Below are 11,305 nucleotides of genomic sequence, written 5' to 3' on the forward strand. Positions count from 1 at the left end.
TATTGGGCCTCGTTTGAACCTTAGGAATTCGTAGGATACAAATGACATGTCATTACGGTTTCCATTTTTCGGGTGCTGGTCTCAAATGTCCTATTGATGGCTAAGGTCTGGCATGTGTTACGGATACTCCAAAGCTTGTATGAGCAACATCGTGTAGCTTACATTTTGACCCACAGCTTGTGTGAGTAGGCCCATTTCATAACTCCGTGTGAGAAACGATGTAAAAGAAAGGAAACGTTAATGATTATGTGTTTGGCACAGTTCATGTGAGCTATCCCACGTATTCGATGATATTTTAAGCTATTCAATAGGCATGAATTTGAAAGGAAATGGTAAGTGTTCAATATGAACCAAGACATGTATGTATGAAATAAATTGAAACGGTGAGCTACATGGAAAACATGTTATGTTATGATGGATGATAAATCCAATTGAATCATGCTCAAGTATAATGGTTATTCATGTTAAATTCATATAAATTATGTTCAAGTATGATGGATTGTGTCATGTTAAATTTTAATGTTATGTCATGAAATGGTAAGTTAAGTTATATGTTTTACGAACTTCCTAAGTATTATATGCTTATATAGTTTCTTTTCCCATATTTTATAGATAATCAAAAGCTCGTTCGATTTAGAAGCTCGTCGGAGACCTATCACACTATCCCACGGATATATCAGTAGCTTTTGATGCTTTGGTTATAATTATAATGGCATGTATAGGTGAACTTGTATTAATGATCTATTTGTTATGTTTAACATGTATATATGTGGTATTATGGTTGATGAACTTTTGGCTTTTTGATGCTTAAATGGTTGGTGACGAAATGGTCAAATGAAAGTATATTATGGATGACCAATTTGGTATGTTGGAGTATGGCTTGGCATGTGATTATTGTGGTATGACTTGTCATGGAAATAGGGAGTTATGTATGGTTGATTCTTAGATAAGTATTTTTATGTTTAGGTTGATTTGATTACTTGTGATTGAAGTGCCTTTGGCATATTGGTTGTTTGGATAGATACTGTATTAAATTAGTCCTTTTATTCATGTTTTAAATATGTTTTAAAGCTTGATTGTATGTGCAAATGGCCTGTAGGTGTGAGCTTGTTTGGGTGAAAGAAATGGCTTGAAAATGGCCTATTTCTTGTCCACACGGCATAAGACACGGGCGTGTGTCTCAGCCATGTTGTGACACACAGCCGTGTGTCCCCTGTAGGTATCAAAGGGTTGCAAGTCAAGCAGTTACACCGCCTAGCACACAGCCTGGCACACAGGCGTGTGAGGCCATTTCGAGAGTTACACGGCCTGGCACACGAGCGTGTGGCTTGGCCATGTGACCCAAGCCAATGAATTACACGGACACAGACACGGGTTAGGACGTGGCCATGTGTCCCTACTTCAAATGACCAACGGCTTGAGACACGAGCGTTTGTCTCAGTCATGTGAGTCACACGACCGTGTGACCTCTATAGTGTGAAATTTTCTATCTTTTTGCATAAAATTATAAATGTTTCTGATTTAGTCCCGAATCGATTCTAAAGTGTTTCTAAGGCCTCGATGGCTCAAATAAAAGACAATGAGCATGTGTTTGAATGAATTAATTTATGATTTATGAAATGTTTGGAAATTGATGATTTTAAGTTATATTTTTACGATAATGTTCCATAATGCTATTTCAGCAACTGATACGGGTTAGGGGTGTTACATTTTATGGTATCAGAGTTACGATTTAGTCAATTCTTAGATTGAACGTAGCATGTAAGAGCCCATAAATACATGTCATTATATAACCTATGATAGTGTGATAACTCCTGACTGTTTTGAAATATATTTTCATATAGAAATGGCATCCAACCGAACTGACTCCGATAAAGTTGAAAGTAACGCGTAAGCCTAAATTCACGGAGCAGCATCAAGTGGCACTGGGCCTATATCTAAGGGCTGGGGAGGAGAGGCTAAGGAAGTTTTATTTCATATGATGAACGAATGGTTTACCGAGTTTGTACGAAAGAACCCAATGGCTCAACGGCCTCTACCCCTACTTGTTCCCTAACCGGTCCCCGTAGTTCCTTAGGGTTTGGAATCAATACGAGTTAGTAAGCTATTAGTTGATAAAATTCATAAATATGGGGCCAAAAAATTTAGAGCTACAGCTAAAAATGACCCAGAGAGAGCCAAGTTCTGGTTAGAAAATACTATCAAGGCTTTTCACGGGTTGTCTTATACACCAACAGAGTGCATAAAATGTGTTGTCTCTTGATTGAAAGATTCATCTTATCAGTGGTGGAATACTTTAGTTTCAGTGGTTCTGAGAGAGCCTATAAATTGGGAATTCTTTCAAACCAAGTTCTGAAAGAAATATATACAAGTCAAAGATTTCTTGATCAGAAACGCAAAGAGTTTCTTGAACTTAAACAGGGCCGAATGACAGTGTCTGAGTATGAGAGGGAATTTGTTAGACTGAGTAAGTATGCTCGGGCGTGTATATCAATCAAAGTTTCCATGTGTAAATAGTTTTAAGATGGGTTAAATGAAGACATAAACTTATTAGTCGAGAAACTTGAATTGAAAGAATTTGTCGTTTTAATTGACTGAGCAGATAAAGCTGAAGAGCTTAGAAAGAAAAGAGAAAAGCTTATTATGAAGCTAGAGATTTGAGAAAGAGATCAACTAGAAAGTCATACCAATCATCATTGAAGAAATCAAAAGAACATCATAACTGTTCAACAGCTTCAGTAGAATATTCCAATAAAGATAGAGGTAAACAACATGCGAGTTAAAACCTCAAGCTATGTCTGTAGCGAGTGTGGGTAGTGTCAAGGGCAACCAGCCTGATTTCCAACAATGTAATAGTTGACACTTTGGTGAGTGTAGATTGAAAAATGGGTCATGTTTCAAATGTGGTTCACTTGAGCATTATCTCAGCGACTGCCCAGAGAGGTTAGAGAAAGAAAAGGCTTAGACTATTTGACCGAGCAACACTACCACAAGAGGTAGACCATCTCAAAACCCTGGTAATGCGAGCAATAGTTATACTAGAACAAAAGACTCTACTGTGAGATCCGAGGCATAAGCATCGGCTAGGGCTTATGCATTCCATGCACAAGAGGAAGCTTCAACGCCAGATGTTATTACCGGTACATTTCCTATCTTTGATACTGATGTTATTGCTTTGATTGATCTGGGATCAACACATTCGTATGTATGCACGAATCTAGTGTCAAGTAAGAATTTACTTGTTGAGTCCACTGAATTTGTGGTTAAAGTAACAAACCCTCTAGGTTAGTATGTGCTAGTTGATAAGGTTTGTAAAAATTGTCCTTTGATGATTCAGGGTTGTAACTTTCTGGCTGATTTGATGCTATTACCATTTGATGAGTTAACGTGATTTTGGGTATGGATTAGTTGACTTTACATGATTTCGTTGTAAACTGTAGATGAAAGCTTATTGTGTTAAGGTGTCAGAATGATGAAAAGCTTCAGATTGAATCAGATAGACTGGATAGCATGTCTAATATTATTTCGGCTATGTCAGCACAAAGATATGTTAGAAAAGGTTGTGATGTGTATCTTTCTTATAAATTTGATTCTAGAGTTTCTGAGTTAAAGCTAGAATCGGTTCCAATGGTATGTGAGTATCCAAATTTGTTTCCAGAGGAGTTACCCGGGTTACAGCCGAGAAGTCGAGTGTGACAGCCCAAAATTGACCCTAGTCGGGATATGGTTTCGGGACCACAAAACCGAGGCATAAAAATAATTTAAAATTTATTTTGATGCCTATGATATGTGTTAATTTGTGTGTGACATTTTTGATGTTTCGATTTAGTGTTATAAATGTGAATTTCACTAGAAAGGACCTAGTAGTGAACTTTGAAAGTATGATGGGGAAATGTGTGATGACTAGTTGCTCATGCATGCAAAATAAGGGATTTGCATGTCAAATTCCCCCCAACATGAAGTGGCGGCCATGGCAAGAGAGGATGGGCAAAACATGTCATGAAACATGTTTTGTTGGTGCATTAGGGAGAAATAATAAACAAAGGTGTATGGGTAAGAAAAGAATGAAAAAAAAATATGTGTGAGTGTGGTATTCCCCCATTGCCGTGAGTTGTAGAGAAAGAAAGAAAAATTTTGTTCATCCTTTCTTTGAGCCAAAACTAAGGAAGAAGGAGGATTTTTGCTCCATTTTTGGTTTGGAAGAGATCTAGAAGGAGATTTTGGCTATACTTGCATCAAGATTAAGGTATGTATGAGGTTGTGTCATGAGATTCATGCATGTTTTAGTTGCCAACTTGATGTTCATGTTAGCCATGGTTCAAATCCTTGTTATGCCATGGAAATGGTATTTGGCCAAGGTTGTTATTGTGTTGAAGCCATTGCATGCCAAATGTGAAGCTTGCTAATGATGCATGCAATGATGGATTGACTACTCTTGAAATTTCTTTGTAGCAATCTTGAGTAAGACATTGAATTCTTTGTTTAACCATGACCGGAGTTGAAAGAGTATGGTTGTGATGTATTCGGCCATGGTGCATTCATGAGCATGATTTATGCTTGTTACTTGATTGGTAAAATTTGTGTTTGGATGGGTATGAACCCCTTGAGATTGACCTTGCACCTATATGTGTATACATGTTTGCACATGATGTATTGGCATGACATATATACTATTTCAAGGTATATATTTGCTTGTGATGATGTTTCGGTTATGAAGTACATGAGAGATGTGTATTGAGCTACAATATGTAATCGTTAGTTAGTAAAATGCATGCTGTTTTGTGTGGTATTAAGTGCATAATTGGCCTCAACATGGACATGCATATTCGCCACATGAGGGAAATTGGTGTGCATGCATTCGGTTAGAGGCAAGCATATTAATGCCTATTCTTGGCTTAGAAAATTGGCTAAGAGGAATATTAACTAATGTGTTGAGTTTGATTCGTGATTTCGTACATATGTGACTTTGATGCCTAATGAGCATATATATTGGCTAGGTATCTTGAATTCCTCTTTCGATGCTCAAATGATAAAACCAATTTATTTGTTAAATTAAGCTCAAGAAAGGGGAGCTAAATCCGATAAGGGGAAGGAAAAAGTCGTCGAATAGCCGTCGAAATCGTTCGACCACGTCCGAGGTAAGTTTTCGAGTATCGAAACTTAGATTTTGATTCGATTGAATGAAGTAATAAGCAATCGAAATTTTGCCCTTGTATATGGCCATTGAGCCGAAATGATATTTTTGTTAAGTGAATTGTGCATAAAAGTTTTGTTGTGAAAATGAAACAAAGATGTGCATGAATGTTCGAGTGATATCGGGCTAAGCCGAAGGCAATTGTGCAATTGTGATATCGGGCTAAGCAAGAAGGCAATTGTCGACTATGATATCGGGCTAAGCCCAAGGCAATTGTGCGAGTTGTGATATCCGGGTTAAGTCCGAAGGCATATGTGCGGGTTACCATAACCGGGCTATGTCCGAAGGTGTTTTGAACAGTAGCTATATCCGGATAAACTCAGAAGGTATGTGATTCGAAATTTATAAGCTGCTGGAAAATTTTCAGTTAATGCACTTGTGAAATTCCCAACAAGGTATGTTTTGTGTGTGCTTTGCACACTATGAGTAAGTGCGTTGAATATTCGCTCCAATGATAAACGAGCTATCGGCCTTAACTAAGCCGTTGTTTGTGTATGAAAATAAGAGTTGGGATTGTGAAGTAAGCATGTCTTTGAGAAATTGTGCATATGAATTATTGTTTAGCTACTTGAATGCTATGCTTTGGTTGTGTGTATATTATGGCTCAAAACTTACTAAGCATAAATTGCTTACTCCGTTTCTTTGTTTCTCTGTTATAGATTTTGCTCGTTAGCGATCGGATTCGGGATCATAGAAGTTGAAGTCAACCACACTATCAAGGCCCTTTTTGGTACTCCTTTAGTTGAGTTCGGATATGGCATGTATAGGACCACCCTCGGTTGTTTTAAGTACTTGTGATGTATATGTATACGGCCATGCGAAAATGGTTCGTAAAAGTGGAGTATGGAATTTGACCATATGTGGTTTGTAATTATATTTGGTTTCATGATGTGATTATGGTTTGGAATGAGAGAGTTGGTCACATGATCAGCCATTGGAATGGCTAAATATGATCACATGTGGACCTAAGTATGACTAGACTATAGTTGGTCTATGGGAACTACAATATAGGTAAAGCCTACCTTAAAAACAGAGGCTGCCAGCTGCAGTGACATGGATGTGAAAAATCACCAAAATTTGTAGGAATGGTGTTAAATAGTGAATAAATTATGTGATCGAACCTTGACGAGTCTATTTTCATATGAAAGTAACGAAACGATCATATGATCAGTATACCGAGAGATATTAAAGTTCACGTGAGACAGGGCCGGAACGGTTTGTGGGTCCCCTGTCGCGGCTTTGAAAATTTACCATAAATTATCCAGAATGAATTAGAAGTCATGCATTATATGTGCAGATTCCTTTTTGAGTCTTGTTTCATTAGAAATAAACTACATCAGTATTGAAACCCTGTACAGAGAGATATTCAAGTTGTAACGCGTGAAGGTCAGTGTAGTCGACCCCTGTAACATGGGTGACTTTAACTAATAAACTGTACCAATTGGCCCGACCAAAAATTCTAGAAATAAATCCATGGATGGATATATGAGTCTAAATTCAGGGAAAATTTATGGAATCAGTTTCTGAGTTGTGAAACTCAAGATACGCTTTTTAAGACGACAGCGACGAAGTTTTCCAGCTTGCCTGGAAATGTCAAATGGGTCGGTGCCATAAGTGGTTTTGGCTTGTTAACCCCTCGTGTCCGACACCGGCAACAGTCTCGGGTTCGGGGTGTTACAATTTTATTGGTATCAGAGCTACGGTTTAGTCGATTCTAAGACTACCGTGATATGTTTGGGGTCTAGCTATACATGCCATTAAGTGATGAATTGATAGTGTGGTGATTTCTGACCATTTGACTTTGTGTTTGTGTATAGCAATGGATCCCGATCCCAACCGAGCAATAGCTGATGATGTGGAGAGTGTGGCGCCTGCTCCCGCGCAAGGGACAGCGCCGGCGGACTCTCAACCTATTGCCAACAATCCGAATGATGAGGCTAAGCAAGCCTTTTATAGTGTGATGAATGATTGGTTTAACCAATACATTCGAACTAACACGGCTGTTCCACAACCTCCATTCCCGACTAATGCAACCTCGCACCTACAATACCTCCGATGAACCGACCAAGTAAGGTCAAGTAAGCCCCAGATCTCTGTGATTCGAAAACATGGGGCCCTTGAATTTAAAGCTACGGATGATGACGATGCCGAGCAAGTTGGATTTTGGATGGACAACACTATCCGGTGCTCGATGAGCTATCTTGCACACCGATGAATGCTTAAAGTGTACTATCTCCTTGCTACGCGATTTCGCCTACTATTGGTGGAGTACTCTGACTTCTGTTGTACCTAGAGAGCAAGTAACTTGGGAGTTCTTTCTAACCGAGTTCCGAAAGAAGTATATCAGTCAGAAATTTATGGACCAAAAAACGAAAGGAATTCCTTGATCTTAAGCAAGGTTACATGTCGATTCTGACTATGAACAAAAATTTGCGAGGCTTAGCCATGCAGCAGCTGAGTGCATTTCTTCGAAGCGTGAGGTGTAAACGCTCAAGATGGACTGAACGATGATATAAAGCGTATGTTGGCATTTTGGAAATCCGAGAGTTTGTGGCTCTTGTCGGCGGCGTGCAAAGCCGAGGAGCTCAATATGGAGAAAAGAAAAGTGAAGTGGGAGCAAGGGAGTTTCAGTAAGAGGTCTTGGGAAGCCCTTCCCACATCATCAAAGAAATTTAGAGATGGCTTAGGCCGGTCTAGAGACATTTCGGGCTTTTCTAGACGAGACCGCGATCGACCCCTATGGGCACGCTGAGTCACTTGATCGCCGATGTTGGCAATGATCGTCGAGATGAACGGAGTGCCAATATTGTGGCAAATGGCATTACGGGAGTTGTAGATTCCGTGACCGCTCCTGTTACAAGTGCGGATCAGTCGATCATTTCATTAAGGATTGCCCGAGCTTATCTGGACAAAACATAAATCAAAGTGGGAACCCGGGTGCTACCACAACTCGAGGTAGGCCGTCTAGAAACACGGGCAATGCTAGTGGTGGTTAGAAAGGATCTAGAGATGCCACCATCAGATCTGAGGCTCGTGCTCCTGCTAGGACTTATGCCATACGCGCACGCGAGGATGCTGCCTTACCAAATGTTATTACCGGTATCCTCACTCTTTTCGATACTAATGTGATTGCTTTGATTGACCCTGGTTCTACTCATTCTTATATATGCGAAACCTTAGCATCCAAGAAGACTTTGCCCATTGAGTCTCTTGAGTTTGTAATGTCTGGTGTCAAACCCTTGGGTCATTACGTGCTCATCAACAAAGTGTGTAAGAAAAGTCCCTAGTATTTTGAGGTTCTTGTTTTCCGCGGACTTGATGCTTTTGCCATTCGACGAATTCGACGTTATTCTTGGTTTGGATTGGTTGACCATGCACGATGCGGTTGTAAATTGCAAAAGCAAGACTATTGATCCGAGGTGCACGATAACGAGTTAATTCGGGTTGAGTCTACGGACTTAAAGGGATTGCCGGTTGTAATATCGGCAATGTTGGCTCGTAAATACGTAAGAAAGGGTGTGAAGCATACCTTGCGTATGTTCTAGATGACAAGGAGTTAGAAAAGAAACCCGAATCTGTGCGCTGGTTTGTGAATACCGGATGTTTTCCACGAAGAATTGCGGGTTTACCACCTGTTCGGAAATAGAGTTTGGCATTGAATTGGTACCTGGTACCATTCCAATTTCGATAGCTCCAACAGAATTAAAGGAGTTGAAAGCTCAGTTGCAAGAACTGGTGGATAGAGGTGTTGCTCACCCGAGTTTTTCACCTTGGGGTGCACCAGTGTTGTTTGTGAAAAAGAAGGATGGAACCATGAGGCTGTGCATTGACTATCGTCAGCTTAATAAAGCGACAATAAAGAACAAATACCCGTTACCGCGTATCGATGACTTGTTCGATCAACTGAAGGGAGCCTCAGTGTTCTCGAAATAGATTTAAGATCGGGCTATTATCAATTGCAAATTCGAGATTCGGATGTACCCAAGACTGCCTTCAGAACGAGATATGGTCACTACGAGTTCCTAGTGATGCCATTCGGGCTTACTAATGCCCCTGCGATACTGCGATATTTATGGATTTAATGAATCGGATCTTCGGACCATACTTGGATCGGTTTGTAGTCGTGTTCATTGATGACATCTTGGTCTATTCAAGAAATGAGACCGAACATGCTGAACACCTGAGGTTAGTGCTGCAAATTCTACGGGATAAGCAATTATATGCTAAGTTCAGCAAGTGTGGATTCTGGTTAAGAGAGGTTAGCTTCTTGGGGCATGTGGCATCTGCATCGGGTATTCGAGTCGACCCGAACAAAATTTCAGCCATACTTGACTGAAAGCCTCCGAGAAATATTACTGAGGTTCGGAGCTTTTGGGGCTTGCCGGTTATTACCGACGATTTGTAAAAGGTTTCTCGACGATAGCCACGCCAATGACGAAGCTACTCCGAAAGGATGTTAAGTTCGAATGGACGGAGAAATGTCAGAAAAGTTTCGATCAACGGAAAACTTATTTAACTGAAGCCCCAATTCTAGTGAAACCCAAATCGGGCAAAGAGTTTGTCATCTATAGTGACGCCTCCCTACTTGGGTTAGGTTGCGTATTGATACAAGAAGGTCGAGTTGTGGCTTATGCGTCGAGACAATTAAAGCCACATGAGAAAAATTATCCGACCCATGACCTCGAATTGGCGGCCATCGTATTCGCCTTAAAGATATGGCGACATTACTTATTCAGTGAGAAGGGCCATGTGTATTTGGATCACAAAAGTCTCCAATATTTGATGACTCAAAGACGTTAGCTCGAGCTGTTAAAGGATGATGAGCTGGTCTTTAACTATCACCCGGGAAAGGCGAATGTGGTTGCGAATGCCTTAAGTTGTAAATCATTATTCGCTTTCTGAGCGATGAATGTGCACTTGTCCGTTCGATCGACATTGTGTTAGTAGCTGAATTGAAAGCCAAACCATTATTGATACGTCAAATTCGTGAAGCTCGAAAGTCGACGATGAGTTGGTTGCAAAAGCGGCCGAGTGTGCTCGAACAAGGAATCGAAGTTTCAAATCGATGATGACGATTGTTTGAGGTTGAGAAATCGTCTATGTGTTCCAAAGAATTCAGAACATATTTCGATAATTCTGAAAGAAGCCCATTGTAGCCGAATGGCAATCCACCTGGGGAGTACGAAAATGTACAACGATTTGAAACGTCGGTTTTGGTGACATGGTATGAAACGAGACATTTCCGACTTTGTTTCGAGATGTTTAATATGTCAACAAGTGAAAGCGAAACATCAAGTGCCTTCAGGATTACTTCAGCCGATCACGATACCCGAGTGGAAGTGGGATACAAAGTCTATTGTGACTGCCATTGTCAGCAAGTAAGAAAGATGCGATTTGGGTCGTTGTTGATAGATTGACTAAGTCGGCTCACTTTGTCCCCATACGTATGGATTTTTCAATGGACAAACTAGCCGAACTGTACGTTTCTCAGATTGTGAGATTACACGGGGTGCCTACTTCCATCGTGTCGGATAGAGATCCGAGATTTACCTCGCGATTTTGGAAGAAGTTGCAAGAAGCTTTGGGTACCAAGTTGCATTTCAGCACCGCCTTTCACCCCCAAACCGATGGTCAATCCGAGCGGATAATTCAGATACTTGAGGATATGTTAAGATGTTGCATCCTCGAGTTCAGTGGTTCATGGGAACAGTGTTTGCCTTTGATTGAATTCGCTTACAACAATAGTTTTCAATCAAGTATTAAGATGGCACCCTACGAGGCTTTGTACGGTCGTAAATGCCGTACACCATTGTTTTGGACTGAGCTCGGTGAAAGCAAAATTTTCGGGGTGGATTTGATTAGAGATCTGAAGAAAGTGAAAGTAATCCGTGAAAGTCGAAGATAGCCTCCGATCGTCGAAGTAAACGCTGGTGCAAGCGTAAAGACATCGAGCATCGGGGAGATAAAGTGTTTCTCAAGGTTTCGCCTTGGAAAAAGATACTCGAGATTCGATAGTAAGGGCAAGTTGAGCCCGAGGTTCATTGGGCCATATGAGATATCCAAGAGAGTCGGTCCGATTGCATATCGTTTGATTTTGCCCCGAACTCGAAA

Source organism: Gossypium arboreum, chromosome 1 (genome assembly GCF_025698485.1).
Source record: "Gossypium arboreum isolate Shixiya-1 chromosome 1, ASM2569848v2, whole genome shotgun sequence".
NCBI lineage: Eukaryota > Viridiplantae > Streptophyta > Magnoliopsida > Malvales > Malvaceae > Gossypium > Gossypium arboreum.